This window comes from Lepisma saccharinum, chromosome 25 (assembly GCF_977018435.1).
Source record: "Lepisma saccharinum chromosome 25, izLepSacc3.1, whole genome shotgun sequence".
Taxonomy (NCBI): domain Eukaryota; kingdom Metazoa; phylum Arthropoda; class Insecta; order Zygentoma; family Lepismatidae; genus Lepisma; species Lepisma saccharinum.
In genome coordinates, this window is record NC_139253.1 from 56,872,875 (window position 1) to 56,892,082 (window position 19,208).

Below are 19,208 nucleotides of genomic sequence, written 5' to 3' on the forward strand. Positions count from 1 at the left end.
TCAATAATTGGAAATGCAGGAACAATATTAGAAATTATTGGGATTTCAATACTAATTTTAGCACAAATTATATTAATTATTATAGAAACAGCCGTAGCATTTATTCAGTCTTACGTATTTGCCTTATTAATTGCTATTTATTCTAGTTATTAGTTATTCAAAATAACTAATGTCAGCAAATCAAAATCACCCATATCACTTAGTAGATCAAAGCCCATGACCAGCAACAGGAGCCCTTAGAGCAATAATATTAACAACAGGGATAATTAGTTGATTTCACCAACAAAATATAGTACTATTATTAATAGGGATAACAACAATACTCCTTACAATAATTCAATGATGACGAGATATTTCACGAGAAGGAACATACCAAGGATTACATACAAATCAAGTTATAATAGGAATACGGTGAGGCATAATTTTATTTATTATTTCAGAAGTACTATTTTTCGTATCATTCTTTTGAGCATTTTTCCATAGAAGTTTGTCTCCAACAATTGAACTAGGAATACTATGACCACCAAGGGGGATTACTCCATTTAACCCAATGCAAGTACCTTTATTAAATACAGCAATTCTGCTAGCCTCAGGAGTAACAGTAACATGAGCCCATCATAGACTATTAGAAAAAAACCATTCACATACAACGCAAGCACTTATATTAACACTAATATTAGGAGTATATTTTACTATTCTTCAAGCATACGAATACTATGAATCCCCGTTTACTATTGCTGATGCAGTATATGGATCCACATTCTTTATAGCAACAGGATTTCACGGACTACATGTTATTATTGGGTCAACATTCCTAGGAGTATGCTTAGCTCGACACATCTCATGCCATTTTTCACCAACACATCACTTCGGGTTTGAGGCAGCAGCATGATATTGACATTTCGTAGATGTAGTATGATTATTCCTTTATATTTCAATTTATTGATGAGGTAGATAATTTAATTAGTATATTTAAAGTACACTTAACTTCCAATTAAAAAGATTATAATAAAATAAAGTAAATAATTAATATAATCATAAGTACTTCATTATTAATTATAATAATTACATCAATTGTAATAATATTATCCACACTACTATCAAAAAAAATAATTACAGACCGAGAAAAAAGATCACCATTTGAATGTGGATTTGACCCAAAATCCTCAGCACGAATTCCATTCTCTATAAAAAAAATTTTAATTGCAGTAATTTTTCTAATTTTTGATGTAGAAATTGTATTACTATTACCAATAACAGTTATTATTACTAATTCAAAATTAATATATTGACTATGTGTTAGACTCCTATTCCTATTAATTTTACTTTTAGGTTTGTATCATGAATGAACCCAAGGATCACTAGAATGAGCATGCTGGAGTAATAGTTAATAATAACATTTGAGTTGCATTCAAAAGGTATTGAATTATTCAATTTACTTTATTAAGCAAGAAGCAAAAGCAATCAGCTTCGACCTGAATAAATTGGTGTATATTACCCTTGCTTACTTGACTGAAGCCAAAGAAAGGCGGCATATTAATGTTAATAATAAAATTAGGATTATCTCCTCAGTTAAGGGGTATGTTACTAAGTGGGAGCTGCTAACTTCCATCTTTAGTGGTGAAATTCCATTAATACTCTTCACACTATTTCTTTAATATAAAGTTACATTATCTTTTCATGATAAAGCTGAACTTTAAATAAGTTCAAGAAATGTTTACAGAATTATTTTATTCTCCCTAATAACTTCAATATTATGCTTTATTATAAGCTATATAAACACACATAAATTATTAATAAAATTACTATTAAAAATGAAAATATAAAATAAATATTAAAATAGTTAGAATGTATTAATTGAATGTTTAAAGAACCACTCCTTATATATTTATACATTCCCTGACCCCCCATAAGTTCACTTCATCCATAATCAATAGCCTTAATATATAGCCCCCCAGTAATAAATGAACTACCAATTAATCCACCAGAGGATAAATAAGGTAAAAATCATATTCCTCCTAATAAATAGTATATTATTTTATTATTAAAAAATGGATAAACTTCGAACAAAAAAGATGTAATATTATACCCAATTCATCCCCCCAATAAAATACAAATAACTGCCCCTATTTTCAATTTAAGAGGAATAATAACAACAAAAACAGAAGGAAAAACTAATCACATTAGCCCAGAGCCACCTACAACAGATAACAACAATAAGCCTAATATGCCTTTAAACATACCTCACCCCCCATCATCAGAAAAGAATTGAAATGATGTACCTCTATAAGATTTACCAGCTAAATAATAATTTAATCGAAAACTATAAGCTATGGTTATGCCCGTAGAAATTCATAATAAAACAAATATTACTAAATTAAAAGAAGATATACTTAATATTTCCAAAATTAAATCCTTAGAATAAAATCCAGCCAAAAATGGTATTCCACATAGGGCAAGACTAGAAACCATTATACAAGAAATAGTTATTGGTATTTTATTAATTAACCCCCCCATACAACGGATATCCTGAACATCTCCTATAATATGAATTACTACACCAGCACATAAAAACAATAAAGACTTAAATATAGCGTGTGTCAACAAGTGAAAAAATGATAACTCCTTTAATCCCATGGATAATGTTAATATTATTAGCCCAAGTTGTCTTAATGTAGATAAAGCAATAATTTTCCTTAAATCATATTCAAAATTAGCACCAACCCCAGCTATAAATATAGTTAGCCCAGATAATAATAAAAGTACCCTACCAAAAGCAGTATACATCAATATATCTCCAAAACGAATTAATAAAATTGAGTAAAAATGAATGAATTGAATGGTGAAAAGCTCATAAGATTTTCCGCAATAGTTGAAGGAGCTATCATAGAATGGACCCTTATACATTTGACACTATTATTCAACAGATACAGATAGTGATCTACATATTCATTTTCAGTAACTTTTCTTGGTGATGACACGCTTTGACCTTAGCTCACAAACAACTCTTGCATCATGGAATTTATCTTTCTTGAGTGACATAAAATGCAGAATGCTTTGTCTTGCATAGTTATATGTTTCTAAAATAATTTTTCATCTCTTATTTTTCTCGTAGAGCTGAGATATGGTTGGTTAAAATATGGCGAAAGGACTTGAGGCACAAAACATACAAAAGTTACAGAGTTTGTGGAGACAATTTTTCAGAGAAAATGTTTATGAATTCTAATAGAAATAAGTTAGTGCATGATGCGTACCCAGATGTAGAACCAAGTAAGTATATTTATTGCATTTCTTATGGAATGACATTGTCATCAGTTATGTGGCCCATGCATAAGAAATTGTATTTTCCCTTCTCTGCATTAAAAAAATATATGCTTTAGAGATAAATTTTGCTTAAATTACATAACACCTAACAACACAATACATGGCTTGAGGATGTTAGAAACAAATGTATTTAATGTTTCACTAAATATTCCAAGCAGGGTGGATAAAAAAGATATGATTTTCAGCTAAACAGTCCTGTAAAATATTTGAACAGTTTGATTAAAGGAAATAAAATGCACACATTTTTCTGTTTGAGACTGTACATATGTGAACCTACTATGGAAATGTTTGTTGAGTGTGTTAAGGATGCTTTAATAATTTCAGTAACTTTTATTCCAGTGAAAGTCTGTAGGACCTCAAAGAGATTATCATACCTTATGCAAAATATATTAATTACTAGTGATTCAATAAATATATGTATACCTGAATAAAAATATGTTTGTTTATTTTCCCTTACATTTGTTATTAGCAATAGAATATAATGTTTTACATTTCCACAATATGAGTACTAAATCATTAAGAGTAATGTACTTACTCTGAAACAGTTCTCTTCTTCTGGAGTATTTCAACATGTAAATTCATTCTTGGTGAAGAATAACATGTCACCATAGTGAGTGTCCGACCAAGAAACCTATCAGTATGACTATCAATGACTAATGGAATTTCATTAACAACATTTTGATAATATTCAATACAGCGGAAATTAATTGATGTAGGGTTTTAAGGATTTCTTATAGTATTTTACTCTATATTCCATATGTTTAATGCTAACAATATAATTTATATATGTAATTGGAAGTAAGATGCTTGAAATAGATTTTGGGACTTGTAGGCATAATGACCATATTGGGCCATTCAATGTATGTGAGGAAGAATCATCTTGAGTTTGAACTGTTCTTTTAGGTCTACTTTATGCACAGAAAGGCTAATTGGGTTGAGCCTACAGTTTAAAGTGGGATCCGAAACACTATGGGTCTCCACCAGGTATCGAACCCATACCTGAGTTAAAAAATGGGTATGAAGAGCCCCTTGTGAAAGGTTGAAAGTGAAATGTTATAAATACTTGCAAAGGATATACACAAAACTACGAACTTCCTCAGAGACAGTATAAGAGCCCCGCTCTTCTCAAAAAGGTAATTACATTTATTAAAGTGCTGTCATTATCTCCCAACCTGGTCAATAATTGGTAAAATCAAAAGTTTGAGGAAAGTATAATCTACACATTAGGTAGGAATAAGCCAATCACTTAACATTTAGACATGACACATTGGATGGTCTAGCCCTTGCAGCAAATCATCATGAGTGAGACACCTATGTTCGATACGAAGCCAAGTTAAATTTACTTCTTGATGGAAGGGATGGTATGAGAAATGCACCAATGATGGACCTGATAGTGTGAAGCTTGAAAGAATGATTATTTATTAATTATTTATATTCACTTTCTTTGGACTGACTAAAAACATGTGTGACATTATTTAGAAGCTGATAATGAGTAGCAGGGATTTTGTCAATATGGCATCCACTATGGGTGAAACGTTGCTGTTCATTGGTTCATTTCCAAGTGACATATGTCACATGTCACTTTGGTGTGAAATCTCTCTAAATTGCAAAAAATACTGTTGGTTTCTTTGTCATCAGCTGGAAATTGCACATTCCTTTGTTTTTTAATTAACTGAATGCATGGATTGTATCATCTTCAGTACTGTATTAAGTATTTGAATATATAAAATACATATCTGTGCAGGATAAAGATCTTTCAGTGGTGTATTTATAATTCCATTGTGTGTGTGTTTAGGAGTGGGGGACTGGGAGTGTGCTTATCTAGCTTGATCGTACATACTCCATGCTGCTTTGTTTTGTATTCTAAGACATTCACATTTCGAGTCCAGTTTTTTGTGTAACTATGAAATATGTAATGCCATATGATGAAATTGTAGTCGATATGTAGAGTGGTTCCAGTAAGTAACTTCGAACAAAACTCGCTTGCATGACATATTCCTACTCCCATTCTAGATTAAAAATTAAGGATGTTTGACAAATACTAAAATGAAAAGCATGCAGTGATTAGTTATAGTGCTGTTATAGGAGATTTCCCAGACTTGGTTACGCAACTCACTTGTAGGTCCCCAATTTTCTTAGGATGGTGGTTAAGTTTGGAAAACAAGTACTGACCATATGTATATATCATTTATTCCAGTATTTCATACCTACAAGCCGCCAGCCGATTTGTAATGGTTTCGTTCGATGAATAGCGCTAATGTTCCATCAGTAGTTTTTAATATACGTTTTATGATTTATTCTTATTTCCTGAGACAAAACCTTCGAATCCTGTCTTTTGCATCCCTGGCATTTTCAGCATCAAATCTCCCCCCTCTTAGGGTACTCCACTAATATCAATTGCATAGAAAGTGGATGCATTTGTCTTTCGTTTTATGAGGCCATAGACAGATGAATGGAATTTGCTACGTTGGTAAATCAGAAGTGTCTACATCTTGCGATTGAATATGGTAAGCCTGCACAAGAGAGAAAATTACAGTGACGGCACCAGAAACAGTTGCTGATATTAAGTGTACTGTATCACGCAGATTGCCACCCACGTTAAACTGTGCAGCAATTGTTATGAAGAGAAAGAGACAATTTGGGAAATGTTGCAACATGGCTCGAGTGCCCTTTAGAACACTTTGGGTAGCGCAATGATCCGCTCACCCCACCCTCCCATTCCTGCTTTTATTTTCTGCTAATAATTCGGACATATCTCGTAAGGTCGTAGTATTTATTTTATTTAAGTGCATAAAAATGTTCTACAAGGATAAATACCATTGTTCAGTTAATGCAGGTGTCCTGGGTTCGAATCCCTATTAGAGCTTTCTTTGTGTCATCAAATTGGAAAAATGCGACGCTAAATAAACAACGACGAGGGAGGGTTAAAACGCATTGATCTACGAACAAAGTAATCGCCGTAGAGTTTACACAAGATAAAATCGCGATTTGCCCAAAATGTAAGAAAAGCAACGCATAGGCTAATAGGGAGAATACGAAATAAAAATACTTATTACCACAGATAATACACGGACCATTCTTCATGCACAACGGAATGATTTACGTGCTGGAATTTCAGGAACTTGAAATTATTTTCATATGTTGTGCTTCTGGGCTACTAATTCTGTATATCTCGTAACTTAGATGTAGAAATCATTCAAACGTAACATGCATTAACTGAACAATTTTATTTATCCTTGTAGAACATTTTTATGCACTTAAATAAAATAATTAATTCCACCTTACGAGATATGTCCCGAATTATTAGCAGAAAATAAAAGCAGGAATGGAAGGGTGGGGTGAGCGGATCATTGCGCTGAGACGCATTCAACTGTCACTGCCAAGAGTAAGATATGATTGGCGGAGAGGTTGCTATGACAACGCTTTACGTTTCGAAACAGCCGTAGGGTGGCTCCACATGTCCGGTTTGGTATACGCACAGATTACAAAGGAGAGATAGGAAGTAAGCGATCTTATTAATCTGTGATATCACACTTTCGCCACGGATCGACGAAGCTTTTAAATTTAAAAGGAACTCCTCGGTGTATGGTAGTTCGGGGCGCAAGCTAGGCCAATGTGACCATATGTACGCCGATAGCTATGCATTGATGCTATGCACAATACTGCAACCATTCTACGTTAAATAATAAAGCTAGCCTAAGGATTAATTTGGAAATGAGAGCAAAGATTGGCTCAGTTATTATTGCATATCTCTTGGTGTGGTAGTTCGGGGTGCAAGCTAGGTCTATGTGATCATAGGCATGCCGATAGCCACGCATTGAGTTTATGCGTTTTAGTTGAATCAATTCATCGACAAAGCGAAGTAGTATAATTGATGCTATAACCAGGACACTTATAGCGTAGAAAAGAAGAGCTCATATGATTAAACAGCCCGATTTGCCACACTTAAAACTATGCCAAGATGCTCTTATTCCCCATTTCTTCAAGTGTGACATGCTCTCAATCCCAAGAAACTTGAATCCTAGTGTAGAAAGGAAGAACCCTCAATAGACAGATTTGCCTACACTTAAAACAATGTCAAGATGCCCATATGCCCCAATCGGCCATGTGTGTACATATTTAAATCTAAAGAATTTTGAGCCCTAGTGTACAAATGAAGAAGCCTCAACAGACAGATTTGGCCAAGTGTCCAAAGGCCGAATCTCTGTTTGTTGTCCATAAACTTGTCAAAACAATGCCCCCCTTGATATTGATTTGACTATACTTAAAACTAGGGCAAAAATGCTTATATTCTCATCCTCTACAACTTACAGATCAATACAATAGGACAAGGGCAGGCAAGCAAATTAGTTTCATGTTTTTTCTAATCTTTGATCAGTTTCATGTCCCGGCCAGCAATAAATTATGCACGCCTGGGAGATTTTATATGCTTGCATGCATGAGATAAAATCTACACTGTGCCCTTTCAGGGAAAATTCCCCATACATGCCATCATGTCATTGACTCCAATTGAAATTCTTAGTAAAAAGAACATTGGCCTCTTGCATGTTGTCATATATGCTTGAATTGGATTCAGGTTTTGCCTTGTTCTGATAATATATACCCGAGTGAGACTTACAGAATATTCATTGCACAGTTCAAAGTCCAACTTTGAATTGTATTTAGCTGATATAGAGCTCATAACTCCTGGGTTCTGATACTCAATAAAATGTGGACATAGTCCCATGGCTTATTGCCTTGTAAACAAGAGCTCTGGGTTTGAGTCCTGGTAAAATGTGAGGCCTCCCCTGATGGCAAAGTGTTAATATTGTTGCCTTGTAAACAAGAGCTCTGGGTTTGAGTCCTGGTAAAATGTGAGGCCTCCCCTGATTGCAAAGTGTTAATATTGTTGCCTTGTAAATAAGAGCTCTGGGTTTGAGTCCTGGTAAAATGTGAGGCCTCCCCTGATGGCAAAGTGTTAATATTGTTGCCTTGTAAACAAGAGCTCTGGGTTTGAGGCCTGATAAAATGTGTAAAATTGAAATACATGTGGCAAAATAATATCTCCACACGTGAGATTTTGAGAATATTCACTGCTAGTTGATAAACAACTGATAGCTCCCAGATCTGAAACCTGGTAAAGTGTGTTATACAACAGCATAATAGGACAAAATTATTTTATATTGGGGATCACCAGAGCCTAGTTATTGCTGTTGTTTGGGTATAAAAGCACCAGCTCAGCCACTAACTACTGTTATAATTGTTTTGGCATATTGTCCATAGTTCTGTTTTTTGGACCCAGAAATTTTATATAAACAAACAACAAAAATGCCAAATCAAAAATATTGCAATAAGTGTAATAAAAATATATCTAGTTCTAATTGGTCTAGACACCGGCATATTTGTGACCCTAAGAAATGCAGAAAGGCCACAAAAATTTGTCCAAGATGCCATAAAATATTAAGCAAGGCTTATTACAAATGGCATAAGTGTATTTGTTATAAACAGTCATCAACATTGCCCCCACAACCATCTACATCTGGTCTGAAAAGGAAGCATGAAACACCTGTTAATGCTGGACCGGCAAAGCAGCCACGCTATGCACCACCTATCCATAGCAGTTTTAATGGCCAACTTAGGGATTACCGGTTTGTATCAGAGCCAAAATGTGACATTAAGAATTTTTTGAACAGTATAAATTCTGATGTGCAGGCAATTCTAAATGCACAAAATGGCTCTTATAAGCTGTCCCTCAAATTGTTTACACAATATAAGAAGCCAAATGGCACAAAATTTACACAGCCCCACATAACAGAAACTGTACCGGTATATTCAAATGCAAATTCAGACAAAATAATAAGCAGTTTGATAGATCAATTGAATATTAAACACTCTGAATTTGCTGGAAAAGAGTCTGGATGGAGCCTATGCGGATCTCACACAGGCTCTATGTTAATATTTCTGAATTCAGCCCATTACAAGGATCTACATATTTGTCATTACCTGCCAATATTAAAAACAAACAACCCGTGGTTAATATAAAAAATAAAGTTGAGAAATGCTTTTTGTGGTGTATTTTAGCTGCTTTGTTTCCAGTTTTAGATCATCCTGAGCGAATAAGTTATTATAAACAACAAGAAAATGATTTTGATGAAGCAATGGAGGGTTTAGAATATCCAATGTCTGTTCAGAATATTGATAAATTTGAAAAAAAGGCCAGGAATATCAATGGTAAACAATTATCTATTAATGTATTTTATTTGTTCTACTGGCCGTGGCAATTGCTTGATAGCACCTCTCAGAATCAGTACATTTGATGATGATTCTGCTGTTCCGATTGATCTGCTCTTAATTGAAGGGGATGATACACACCATTATACTCTGATACATAATCTTGAAGCTTTAGTCAGAAAACAACTAGACAAAACTCATAGAATATTCAAGTTGTGCAGAAGATGTTTGACTGTATTTGATGGTAAAAAAATAATAAATGGGGTTCGGGAAGTGAATGCAGAAATTGCTAAAAACAAGTTAATTGAGCATCTGAAATACTGTGGCAACCATAAACCTGTTCATATGGTGATGCCTAATCCAAGTGAAAATGCCAAATTCAAAAAATTTGAAGCCTTGTTGGAACACCCAGCATATATAGTCTGTGATTTTGAATCAAATCTCAAACCTCTTGCATTCTGTAGCCCAGATCCTGAGGAATCTTCAATTACACCATACCAGTTACATGAACCTTCTAGTTTTTATTATGTTGTTGTACAGGATGGTGTTGTTAGTAAAGAATATTTATACATGGGAGCAGATGCCATCAAAGAATTTGAACATAGAATAGAAAATGAGTGCCATGACATAGCATCTAATATCTTATTAAAATCAAAACCCATGTTGCCTTTAACAGAGAAACAGATTAAAGATTTCAACAATGCAGAAAAATGCCCGGTATGTGATTCTGAATTTTCAGATACAAATATCAAGGTTCATGACCATTCTCATACAGATGGTAAATTCTTAATGGCCCTGTGTAATAGCTGTAATATTAAGATCCAGAGACCAAAATTTGTCCCCATATTTTGCCATGGTGCATCCAATTATGATTTTCATCATTTGATCAGGTACGAGGGGTTTGACAAGCAGAATTTAAATATTTTAGCTGAAAATAATGAGAAATATATTGCTATTAGCAAAATAATTAAAGTTAATGGTGTTCCTATTCACTTAAAATTTATTGATTCATACAGAATTCTGTCTGCTAGCCTGGCTACACTGGCCAGTCAATTATCTGATGATCAATTCAAAATCACATGTGCTTTGTTTCCAAATCAGGACCTGAAATTAATTAGGCGGAAGGGTGTATATCCATATGATTATGTTACAGATTTTTCGAAAATTTGATGAGTGTTCTCTGCCACCACAACAAGAGTTTTACAGCAAAATCAGAGCATCTGGAATCACTGATGATGATTATCACCATGCCCAGTTGATGTGGAACAATTTAAAATGCCAGACATTTGGTGATTATCACAAGGCATATTTAAAACTTTATGTGACCCTCTTAGCTGATATACTGCAGGCATTCAGAAAATCTTCCATGCAAAATTATAAACTGGATCCAATGTATTTTTACAGTGCTCCGGGCCTAGCATGGTCTGCAATGTTTTTAAACACTAAAATGCAATTGGATCTGATCCAGGATCAAGACATGTATCTGTTTATGGAACAATGTATAAGAGGAGGCATGGCGCAATGTTCTCAGAGATATGCCAGAGCAAATAACAAATATATTCCTGATTATGATCCAGCACTGCCATCAAATTATATACTGTATGTAGATGCCAATAGCCTCTATGGTTATGCTATGATGAAAAAACTGCCATATGCAGGGCTTGAGTGGGTTGAAGATTTCAATATTGAAGATCTTAAGGATTTTGATGACAGTAACTATGGCCTGTTCTTAGAGCTTGATCTGAGAATTCCTGATGATTTACACAACACATTTTCTGATCTGCCCCCAATTCCTGAGGTTGAGTGCTCACCTGGCTCTAAACAAAATAAATTGATGATGACTCTAGAGCCAAAACAGGGTTATGTCTTATATTACAAAAACCTCCAGTTCCTAATAAATCATGGTGTCCAAGTCACAAAAGTTGGAAAAGTTTTGAGGTTCAGGCACTCAAAATGGTTGAAACCATATATTGATACAAACACAGAGCTTCGAACATCTGCAATGAGCCAATTTGATAAGACCTTGTTTAAATTGATGGTCAATTCTGTGTATCGCAAAACAATAGAAAATGTCAGAAAATATACTGATGTTAAATTAATTACTGACCCCAGCCGGAGCAAAAAATTGATAGCAAAGCCCAACTTCAATTACAGAAGAATTTATGATGAAAATATGGCACTTTTCAACATGAAAAAAACAAAGATTAAGTTTGATAAGCCTATTTATGTAGGGGCTGTGATATTGGAATTGGCCAAATTACACATGTTAAAATTGTTTTAAAATGTGTTGAAGCCTTTTTATAAGGATCGTGTAAAACTGATGTACATGGACACAGATAGTTTTGTTCTTGATATTCAAACAGAAGATGTTTATCAAGATATAGCACAGCCTGAATTGTTTAAATATTTTGATACCACTGAACATTCAAAAATTAAACACCACAAGAAAAAAGTGCCTGGCAAGTTAAAAGATGAGACACTTGGTGATGTTATTGTGGCATTTGCTGGGTTAAGGGCCAAGATGTACAGTTTTGAAACATGTAGTGGTGCTGTTGCCAAAAAGGCCAAGGGCATTGGCAGAGTAACTGTTGACAAAGAACTTGAATTTGAAAATTACAAAAATTGTCTCAAATCATGTAGCACAATCAGAACATCAGAATGCAGAATTCAGAGTAAAGATCACTTGTTGACTACAAATGTTGTAAGAAAAGTTTCTCTGGACCCACATGATGATAAGAGATGTATTTTATCATGTGGCATACATACTCTACCATGGGGTCATTGTGATTTGAAAAGTGGCAATCAATGCCCAATTACAGAGCATGATTTGAAATAAATAAACATGCCTATGAACTTATTTGGGTTCAAAAAACAGGCTATTATGGACCTGCCAACACCAGCACCCTCTTCTGATATAATATCTAAACTAAGTGCTTTGTTAATTATTCATCTGAACAGCATACTTACAGATGTTGATGATGAAACAGGTAAAACATTGTACATATTTAACAATAATTTAAGTCATTACCATTTACCTGTAGGTGGTGAATTACAATTTATTACAACTCCCGAGGGTAATGTCAAGGTTTCAATAGGCAAAAATATTTACAGGATAAAGCACTCAAACATGATTTCTGGCACTGTATATACTGTTTCTGCTGGTGACTGCTTATATATTGAGGTCCCTGGATCCTATGACAAGCTTATATCTTTTTTTATAGAATTAAGAATTAGATATTCAATAATAAATAACCACTAAAACAAAAATGCTTAATGATATATTTGGCCATACAAAGCATGAAGATCACAGTGATGAGATTCTGATGCTGGATGTCAGAGTCAAAAAATTAAGAAGTGATTTGCAAGCTTTACAAACCACACTGAATGCCAGTCTTCAAGTAGAAATTACAAATTTGCAATCACAATGCATGGACCCTCTTCTTAAAATTGATTCAGAACTCAAATTGCTGCTTCAAAAATATACTGACTTGGCCACATTGGATAATTTTCAAAGTTTAGAGGAGGCTGTAGCAGCTCTTTAAGACCCAGGCCACCAACTCTGAGCAATTGAAACAACAATTGGAAGAGCAGATAAATAATGTCCAGACACAGCTCCAAACAATTGTCAAAAGCATAAAATCACAAGAAGATTTTGATCTAGTGATTTCCACTCTAAAACAACAGATTCAATCACTGGAGATTCCTAATCTGGGCCCTCTGAACAATGCCATAGCCGAGGTTAAAGAAAAAATTGAGACACTTGAAAATTTTATGAACAACTTGCCATCTTCTGATGCTTTGAGTGCTATAACTCGCAGTGTTGCCAACATCAAGCTGCAACTTGAAACATATGAAGATTTTGGAAAAATTCAAAGTACCATAACCCATCTTGAGGGTACAATAGCAGCAGTGCAAAGTGATTTGACAAATGTACAAGAATCTCTAGAACCTCGCCTGCCTGGAATTGTAGACACCCTTGTCAGTGTCCAGCAACATCACAAAACTTGAAAACCTCAACACTGAATCTGAGCTATCTCATTTTCATCACTTGATCGATGATATCCAAACAAAGCTTGAAATTTTACAACAATCAACACCTACTCAGGCAGACATAACCCTGCTTCAAGATGCTATGCGTGGTGTGGTTGATGCTTCTGAATTAAATGATGTGAAATTGGCACTTGAATCTTTGCAGAATACTGTATCAAATCTGCCTACATCACAGGAACTTAAAAATATTAAGAGAGCTGTGAATCGCATATTGAAATCAGAAGATATCAAGAATATCCAGACAGAGGTCAAACAAATTACTCAGACAGTGGCCACTCTACCAACTAATCAACATATTAATGAACAGCATGCTCTGTTTGAGGATATCAGAAGACAAGTCCATGATCTTACTGCTCAAAATTCAAAATTGGCAGTTGTTGAAAATTTACAGCAAATTGTAGCTAATATCAAGCAACAGCTAGGGACCATGGAATCCAATCAAGCAAATGCTTTGTCTGTTTTTGCTACCCAGCTTCAAGAAATTGTGCAACAATACAAGAAACTTGTTGTGGACATAAAGATCAAGCCAGGCCATGATGATGTTGTTAGGACTATCAATGAGCATCTTGAATCTGTAACAAGTAGATTGCTTACAGCCGAAAAAGAAATAACTGGCATAATCGAGAATCCTAAACATACAGTAATTCTTGAATTGTACAGTATCCGCAACAAAGAATATGATTCACCATTTACACCAGGTGGCAAAATATATATGCTGTCCCCTGCTCAATTTTATTACCAGTTTTTTGTTGGGGGCACACTGAGACCAATCAAGATCAAATATTGGCTTCAACCACAGGCACACCACTACCCCACATAATCAATAACAAATGCTGACAACAAACCAAAAATCACCAGTGTAGAGTTAGAGGATTTTACAGATCCCAATACATTAGAAACATCTTATGCTGAAGATGATGGCTCTCTGGAATTTCATATACAAATAGGAGACAAATTATATTTAGAAAATCCTGTAGTATCAGCTGCTGAACACCCCATAGTTGCAATATTCTTGTTTTCATATTATGTCTAGACAAATTATTGTTGATGAATTACACAGACAAGCCAGACATAATTATAAGAGACTGCCAGTAGTCACAAAAGGCATAGATGATTTATGGCAGAGCGACTTGATTGAGATGGCAAGTGGACAGCTGAAAAACTTAGACAGGATCAACAAGGGCTACAAGTATCTACTCACTGTCATAGATACATTTTCAAAATTTGCCTGGGCTGTGCCACTCAAATCCAAGACTGGAGCATGTGTTACAGAAGCCTTCAGGACAATCATCAATCAGAGTGGAAGATCACCGCGCTATTTGCAAACAGATAATGGCAAAGAATTTTATAATTCTGTGTTCCAACAATTTATTAAAAGCCAGTCAATAAAACATTACTCTAGTTACAGATATTAGTTGAGTTTGGAATACCTAAGAAGCTTGTTAGTATGATAAAAGTATGCACCAGTGAAACAGAAAGTAAAATTCGTGTGGGTATTAATATGTCTGACAAATTTACAATTCATGATGGGTTAAAACAAGGAGATGCATTATCTCCATTGCTCTTTAATTTTGCCTTAGAATATGCTGTTAGGAAGGTAAAAGAAACTAAAGAAGGACTAAAATTAAATGGTGTGACTCAGTTGTTAGCATATGCAGATGATGTAGACTTACTTGGGGATGATGTGAATACAATTAAGAATAATGCTAAAATATTTTTCAAAACTGCTAAAGAGATAGGTTTGGAAGTTAACAAAGAGAAAACTAAATATATGCTTACAGGCCGAAACCAAGTGTTAGGTAATAATCAAAATCTAATTATTGATAACAACTCGTTTGAACCAGTTTCCAAATTCAAATACTTAGGAGTAATATTAACAAATGAAAATTATATTAAAGAGGAAATAAAAAGTAGGCTTAATTCAGGAAATGCATGTTACTTCTCTCTTCATAAACTTTTGTCTTCTCGTTTAATATCTAAGAAACTGAAAGTTAAAATATACAAAACAGTAATTTTGCCTGTAGTATTATATGCATGTGAAACTTGGTCCCTTACATTGAAAGAGGAACATAAATTGAGAGTATTTGAAAATAAGATCCTTAGGAAAATCTTTGGACCTAAAAGGGATGAGGAGACAGGTGAGTGGAGAAGGTTACATAATTTAGAACTACATAATTTGTATTCATGTCCAGATATTATTAGAATAATTAAATCAAGAAGACTTAGGTGGGCAGGCCATATGGCACGAATGGGAGAGGAACGAGGAGTTTACAGGATTCTTGTTGGGAAACCTGATGGTAAGAGACCTGTAGGAAGGCCAAGACGAAGATGGAGGGACAACGTTGAGATGGACCTAAGGGAAATCGGTAGGGATGGAAAAGAGTATATAGAACTTGCTCAAAATAGGGAAACATGGAAGGCCTGTGTTGCTGCAGCCATGAACCTTCGGGTTTAAGAAGGCTAGAGAGTTAGTTAGTTAGTTAGTTAGTTAGTTACAGTGATCTCAAAGCCTCAATTGTAGAGAGATTCAACAAAACCCTAAAAAATCTTATGTATAAACAATTTACACTTCAAGGTAATTATATATGGCTTAATATTCTTCCGGAACTTCTACATGAATATAACAACTCGGTCCATTCCACAATCAACATGATACCCTCTGAAGTAGCTTCATCTGATGAGCAAAAATTGATCAGGACTGTTTATTATCCTAGATACCAGCCAACAACAAGAAAAGCCAAATACAAGGTGGGTGATCAAGTAAGAATCAGCAAATATAAGCACTTATTCAAAAGAGGCTTTACAAGAAACTGGAGCACTGAATTATTTACAGTGGTTCAAATTAAACCCGGGACCCTTAACACATATATAATAAAAGACCACCGAGGAGAAATTCTCAAAGGCCGGTTCTATGAAGAAGAACTCAACAAAACTAAACAGCCTGACACATATCTCATAGAAAAAATCATCCGCAGAAAAGGCAACAAGTTACTTGTCAAATGGCTAGGACTTCCAGAACACAGCTGGATCGATGCAGACAAAGTGATAATATGAGCACCTGGGATGTTATAAAAAGGCTGCCAGAACCTGAACAGCAGATTAAGAGATATGGCAAGTTGCTGCCTGATAATATTAGATGTCTTATTGTTGGGCCATCAGCTTGTGGTAAAACTACACTAATGATTGATAATTTTTTATTGGCACCCAACTGGTTAGACTGGAAAAACAGGCACTTGTATATTTTCTCTAAGAGCTTGGAACAATTAAAATATCAGCAGCTGATGAAGCTATATGATGGACTGGATATTGCCACTTTTGAATCAGATGTTAAGCCACTTCATGAATGTCTCGATAATTCTGTTGTTGTGTTTGATGACATTATACTGGATAATCAAAACAAGGTTAGAAATTTCTTTACACAGGGCCGACACAAAAACATTGATTGCTTCTACCTGGCACAGACTTTTTCTAAAATACCAAAGCAGCTGATCCGAGATAACAGCAATTTTATATGTGTGTTTCATCAAGATCATACCAACCTCAAACACATACATGATGAATATGTAGGTGGGGACTTGAGCTACAATGATTTTTCCAAGTTTTGCAGTAGGTGCTGGAATCAAAACAGTTATGGGTTTGTCACAATTGGTATGACAAGAAAACCCAATAGTGGCAAATACAGAAATAAAATCAACAATTTTCTAGACATTGAAACATATATAAATAACCATGAAAAGGCCAATCATTGATGATCTTAAATTAAGAGATTATCTTGTAAAAAGATTTAAGGGATGGAAATGAGACAACCGAGGAATTTATGAACAACACAAACAAACAGAACAGCCTATTATTGATGCTATTAGTGAATTAGGTAAAAATATCAAAACTGTTACAGAGCAAAATTAAAATTTGATCACAGAGCTTGTACCTGTAGCTGCAAGGAACATATTAGATTATCCAATCACCCTACTTTCCAGTATTCATACACCTAGTCCTGTTGCTCCTCGAAGAATTGAAGCTACTCAGGATCCTATTGAATTGGGTCTTCTTGCTCAAAAATATTTAAGCACACCTAAAGACAACAAAGATGAGGTCTTTGGCTTATATGCTGACACAGAGCGTGATGGTAGCATCATACATAGAATTGCCAATTTCAGAGTAACATTTATGAGAGATGATCTCATTGTATATTCAGAATCTCATCTTGGAGAAAAAGGTGGTTTTGTTAAATATCCTGGCACACCTGGATTGTGGGAACTAATGACTAGGAAAAGGCCTGGCAGCTATACAGATCAAGATTATGAACATTACAAAGAAATATTAATAAAATCAGATGCTCTATACCAGAACAATGATCCCACACAAAAAAGAGTCAAGTCTAGCAGTGGAGCAAAATACAACAATTTAATCAAGCCCATATGGTCACAGATCAAGACAGGCAGTGGAATCAAACAATACAACACCCTGCCTAAAGAATTTGTGTGGGTTGATGATGTCAGGAAACTTGTAGATAGGTTATTGGTGATAGCTGGGGAGGAAAATGCTGGCAACCACAATTTTTATAATGAAAAGGTTGGAATTATGGACATGATAAGCACTAAATTGTCTAATTTTATAGTGAATGACACTAAGGGGATTGGATATCTTATAAAAATTATTAATACTCTACCACCTAAATTTTGGAATATCTCTGAGGGTCGGGGGCTGGTTAATGACATTATAAACAAGCTGCCATTTGAACTACACATTCCAGGCTATCAGTATTGTGGTCCAGGCACAAAATTGGACCATAGATTAAACAGAGGTGATCCTGGTTTTAATCCCCTAGATGCTGCTTGTAGAGACCATGACATAGCATACAACACACATTCTGATCTTGACAAGAGACATGTTGCAGACAAAAAATTAGAAGAGGCTGCATTTGGTAGATTTGTAAGCAAAGATGCTTCTTTGAGTGAGAGAATAGCAGCATTGGGAACCACCATAGCTATGAACACCAAACAAAAACTGGGGTGGGGGTTGTGAATATGTATATAATAAACCTAGGATGAAGGCCAAGGGTGTTATGTATCAAATACCTTATGCAGGTCTTAAATCTCTTAAAACTATTGATAGTCTTTTAACCAAAAAGCAGCGCAAGAAAAAAAATTCTTGTATTGCCAAGGGCCATGGTATGAAATTGTTGCTTAGTACCCCCCATTAAAAAAATTACAACAATCTAGAAAAAAATCACATGTAGGGGGTTTCATATTTACTATCCCGGCCATCTTAGCAGCACTTGGGGCTGTAGGGAGCTTGGCTGGGGGATCAGCTGCCATAGCAAAAACAGTAATAGATGCCAAGAAAAATCAGGCAGAATTAGATGAATTGAAGCGCCATAATCTGACCATGGAGAAACAAGGCAAAGGTGTTAAGAGAGCCATGAATAAGTTTAAAAAAAACAAGAGCCGCTTACAAACCAAGATATTGAAGCTTTAATTAAGCCACTGGGCATCAAAAATTTTAGAGGTGTGTACATGTCTGATTCTTTACCAGAACAACCACTCAACAAAGAGTGTGGCATAGTTAATTTGGATAGGTACAAAAATCAGGGCACTCACTGGATCTGTTATCTTAAATATTTA

The 19,208-nt window shown here is 34.9% G+C and overlaps 2 pseudogenes; one reads left to right on the forward strand and one right to left on the reverse strand.

The window, feature by feature from the left end:
- The first annotated feature begins 169 nt into the window (after positions 1-169).
- Positions 170-946, forward strand: LOC145978581 (cytochrome c oxidase subunit 3 pseudogene; annotated as a pseudogene).
- Positions 947-2,094: 1,148 nt separating this feature from the next.
- Positions 2,095-2,787, reverse strand: LOC145978796 (NADH-ubiquinone oxidoreductase chain 5 pseudogene; annotated as a pseudogene).
- Positions 2,788-19,208: the final 16,421 nt, after the last annotated feature.